The 4,978-nt window shown below is 52.4% G+C and overlaps 1 pseudogene; it reads right to left on the bottom strand.

Moving 5' to 3' along the window:
* Positions 1-2,063: 2,063 nt before the first annotated feature.
* LOC116640400 lies at positions 2,064-2,674 on the bottom strand (annotated as a pseudogene).
* Between the last annotated feature and the right edge of the window lie 2,304 nt (positions 2,675-4,978).

Raw genomic sequence — 4,978 nt, 5'->3', positions numbered from 1 at the left:
GAGACTGGGTTGATTTCTATTCTCAATGGTCTCTCTGGGACAAACTTGCCATCCACATCATCCTGCCCTGAACTCATCCAGCACTCCCGGCCCTTCCCCTACCTCCTCAGTGGGGCTGTCCAGAGTGGGACAACATCACGGGAGCCCCTAACTTACCACGTGCCAGGCATGGTGCTGAACACTTACCCACGTTATCTTACTGAGTCCTCACCGACACACCGTGACGCTATTTTATGCCCACTTTAGACATGAACACACTGAGGCTCAGAGAAGTCCAGTGACTTGCCTGAGGTCACACAACTCATAAGGGGCAAAACTAGCGGTGTGCTGGTCAATTTAGCAACTAGCTCTCAAAACAAAACAAAAAAAGCCTGAGTTTGAGGTGTTTGTCACTCTCTGTGGTGCACATACTCCCACAGAATTTCAAGCTACCAACATGGCATCGGTGAACTTGAGGTTGGGAAGAGATGCTCATGATTGGCTCTTGGGTGTGGGTACGAGCCAGCTTCAGCACATGGTGGGGCAAAGCTGAGATTAAAACCCAGGCCTGTTTGGTGCTGATCAATCAGCGTTCTAGATTCCTAAGATCTGGTATTAAGTGAAAAGAAGCAAGATACATAAGTGTGTATATCAAAGGGGAAGGAGAGTATACATACGTATAAAAGGATACACGTGTATGTATGTGTGCAGTATGTATCTGCTTGTGTGTGTGTATCTTGAAGGATTTGCTAGAAACTGATAACACCACTGTTGTTGTTGTTGTTGTTGTTTTCCCCAGGGAGGAGAACTGTGTGGCTGGGATACAGGGCAGGAGAGAGGTTTACTCTGGGTGTCCTTTCTGCTCTTTGAATTTTGAACCATGTGAGTCCATTAACTATTTTTAAATTTTTTTTTTTTAAGATTTTATTTATTTATTTGACAGAGAGAGACATAGTGAGAGAGGGAACACAAGCAGGGGGAGTGAGAGAGGGAGAAGCAGGCTTCCCGCTGAGCAGGGAGCCCGATGTGGGGCTTGATCCCAGGACCCTGAGATCATGACCTGAGCCGAAGGCAGATGCTTAACGATTGAGCCACCCAGGCACCCCCCATTAACTATTTTTGAAAAAAAGAAAAAACAAACAACAAATCCTGACAATGAACCAACTGCAAACAAACGCTGGGCCTGCCCCTCTTTGCAGCTGGGCCTGAGGCTGGGCGGGATGTGCTGAGTGGCTTGGCTGGGGCTGGTGTTTTGGCGGCCCCCCGCCCGTGCAGCCAGGCTGGCCGGGACAGAGGGGGATGGAGGGGGAGGCCCCTGTCTTCCCACAAGTGAGGAATAGGTGTACTTGTTTTAATTCTCATCCACACGGTTTGGTCACTGAGACTCTGGCACTGCACTCTAAACTCAATTAGAAATTTAACAAACCTTATAAATCCTCCCTAGCCTGAGCCTTGTAAATCTCCAGAGCAGGGCCAGCTTAGCACTTATCCATCTCTGGCTTAATGACCTCCCCAGCCCGGCCTGACAATGATTCAGGGCCAGTGACGGGTCTAATTAGTGAGCACAAACTGCAGCCGCAGCCGTTGGGTGAGGGGAGGAGGAAGAGGGAGCCTGGTCCCTGCCCAGGGGCGTTAGGGAAGTGGGTCCTGACCCTTGTCCAGTCTGGGGGCTCTGGCACACAGGAGAGGGGCAGGGAGGGGTGACAAGGGCCTGATGGACTTCCCTAGTTAATGTCGCCATGAAGGTGGTGTGTCTTCCTTGGGAAGGCTGTTGGAGGCATGCCACCGGTAACGCGACTGCATGAGGACCATGTGGGACCCAAGTAGTCTCCTAGCAAGGCAACAAGTTCGTGGGCGGATCTGAGGCTGTGTTGACAGCCAGTCAGCATCAGCGTGGGCGAGTTTTGAGGGTGGGTTCTGATCTTCCAGGGCCCGAGGGAATTGTATTCTAGAGCAACGCATGTGAAATCGCAGGAGGTCCAGATAGCTCCATTTTTAAGGGTGAAGGGTTCAGGATTAGTGAGAAGATGGATTTTCCAAACGAGCTATCCTTGTGAGGTAGTGAGATCCCCGTCAGTGGATAGACAGCCCAGGATCCACTACTATTTTTTTTTTTTTTTTAAGAGTTCAGCTTTTTATTGACCAGGTTACAGAAGAGGTGTGGTCAAAAGAGACCAAAGCCCACATCAACATCAGACTCCTCTGATTCTTCATTCTTTGCTTCCAGGCAGCCCTGGTGGAGGGAGCGGGACCTTCTTTGGGTGTAGCACCAGCTGCTAGGGGCGGCTCCCCCAGCCCCTACAGAGGAGGCTCCCGACGTTGACATTGGTCAGGGTCTTTGCAAAAACCAGGCCAGAAAGGTTCAACATTTACACCCCCTGCTTTAATGAGGGCATTGATCTTATCCTCTGTGACTGTCCGTTCATCGTTGTGCGGGATGTAGATGCAGCCCAGCTCCGAGACGGAGGCCATGGTGCGGGTGAGTGCTGAGTGAGAGTTTCCGGGCGTGGTGCTCGCCGCCAGAGGAGGTGAGGGCCTCACCCCAGTGCAGCCTTAGCGTCCTTGGAAGGACCGAGCACCTTAGCAGCAGCTGAGGAAAGGGCCAGCATCCTCTACTCTTAATGGAACCCCAGCTGTGTGTCAGGCCTTTCACACATCAGATGATCTTCAGGTCCCATTTTACAGATGAAGAAACAGATGTTCGGGGAGGTTATGTAACATGTACCAGGACATTCAGAACCAGGATTGGAATGCTGGCCTGTCTGGCTTCAGGACCCGGGGCTCCCCCTCCATGCCTCTCCCTGTCTCTGCTGAAGATGCGCCCTTCAGGCTGCTCCTCCCCTAAGAGGACGCTCACAATGATTCTGGGCACAAAATGATTCAAGGCCCCGGAGCCCAGAGCCACAGTCTCCTGGCAACATGGGCTGATTTCGATAGGCTGTTCTACCATGTTCAGCGCCCTAGTGGGAAGACGAGGGTCCTCTCTCTCTGCAATCTTTCCCTCCTCCCTTGCTCTCATTCTTAGGCCTCCCTCTGGCCTCTGTCTGGCCCTGATTCCAACTCCCACTGAGTTATTTGCCAGGAAGTTGGGGGTGGGGTAGGTCTGAGCTCTCCCCTTCTACGAGTCACCTCGGGTGCTAGGGTGCTCGGTGGTGTTCAGATGCTGACACGCTGCCTGGGGAGATGGAGGCTAGCTCTCACCCCCACCGGCCCCTCTGACCCACTTCTGCCCCCAACCCTGGAGCAGTCACCAGGAGGAGGCCTGGGTAATTGGTTCCATCCAAGACTCATTCTCAGTGGCGTGAAAGGGGAAGTTATAAATATTTTTATCTATAACTCACGACGAATAAAAATTTAATTACACTGAAAAATTTAAATTTCATAAGAAATAAATATTAATCCTGGAGAGTGACTTTTGTGGGAAGTGAACTTTCAAATGTCGTCAATCTGGAGGTGCCCGGGGTCTGGGGGGGAGGGGGAGGCCCCCAGTTCTGACTCCTGGTTTGGGGTGGGAGTCTCCCCTCCTGAGACTGAGGGTTCAAAGACTCAGATCTCTAGCCTGGGAAGAGCCCACCCTCAGGTCCCTTCCTCTCTTCAATGATAATTGCTTACCTACCCCAGCCAGACAATTTTCTAGATGTGGAGGGTACTGCAGGAAAGGACATGGACGATGTTCTTTTTTTTTTTCCTAAAGATTTTATTTATTTATTTGAGAGAGAGAGAGAATGAGAGAGAGTGAGCATGAGAAGGGGGAGTGTCAGAGGGAGAAGCAGACTCTCTGCTGAGCAGGGAGCCCCATGTGGGACTCGATCCCAGGACTCCAGGATCATGACCTGAGCCGAAGGCAGTCGCTTAACCAACTGAGCCACCCAGGCGCCCGACATGGACGATGTTCTTGACCGCGTGGAGCATCATGTCATGTGGAGGCAGACATTAGATGAATAATCACCAGTACTACAGCCCGGTTAGTACCCTCTGCTGGGCACAAATCTCTGCTGGGTTTTATTTTATTATTATTATTTTACTTTTGAAAAATTCAACCCACATACCGAACACAGAAGCACGCAGCCCAGTGAATGACAGTGTACGGGAGGGCCCCCCCCCCCCCCCCCAGCCCAGGTCAGGAAGCTAACTGTTGGCTCCCATGCGAGACTTTGGGGGAGGGGTAGGCCCTGCCTCGAGGGCCTCCGCAGACTGCTTGATGGATGATTTTTGCTACCTGACCAAGGGGAGAGCAATTTGGGGGTAGGGTGGCCTAATATTAGCAACAACATCTCAATACATACTGGAGGTTTATCATGTGCCAGGCCCGATTCTAAGCACTGGATGGGTATTGGCTCCTTTAACCCTGACAAAACCCTACAGTGAAGAAACAGAAACGCAGAGAGGTTAACGAACGAGTCCAAAGTCACGTAGCCGGTGGAAAGCATCGCTGGGTGAAACTTGAGTCCCCTGGCTTAGAGGCTTCTCTGAGTTTCTCTGAGGTGGGACGGCCCAGGTCTTGGCCACAAGTGCCTGGGTTCTGGTGCCCTCTGGAACCTCCGCAAACCCACCGATATTTCACACCTGCTGTGTGGCCTCAGGCAAGTCTCTCAACCTCTCTGAGCTTCAGGTTTCTCTTCTGAGAAACAAGGATTAAAAAATCCCCGCTGTGTGCCTCCACAGGCTTGTATGGGACTGGGGAGTGGTGGCAGAGGTGGATGTTGTCATTGGGGTCACAGAGATAAGGCTAGTGCTAACTACCAGCCCCTCCGGCCCATGTGCTGATGGGGGGACCGCAAGCCGCCTCCCTGGGATGCAGGCCTTGTTGCTCTTTCCATTGGACGCTGAGGACATTGACATCTCAGGGGGAGTCTGAGGAGGGCGAGGTGGTTAGAGGAGCTGCCTTTGGGGAGTGAGGTGGGGGGAAGTGGTGGGGTGCTCCTCCGGGCCTGGGAGTGAGGGCAGGATTTGGGACCTGCTCCAGGAGGGCTCTGACGTGAGCAGAGGCGAGCAGGTC

The sequence above is a fragment of the Phoca vitulina genome, unplaced genomic scaffold (assembly GCF_004348235.1).
Source record: "Phoca vitulina isolate PV1807 unplaced genomic scaffold, GSC_HSeal_1.0 scaffold2, whole genome shotgun sequence".
In the NCBI taxonomy this organism is placed as follows: domain Eukaryota; kingdom Metazoa; phylum Chordata; class Mammalia; order Carnivora; family Phocidae; genus Phoca; species Phoca vitulina.
The sequence above is the reverse complement of the archived record's forward strand: the minus strand, read 5'-3'. Positions and strand labels throughout refer to the sequence as shown.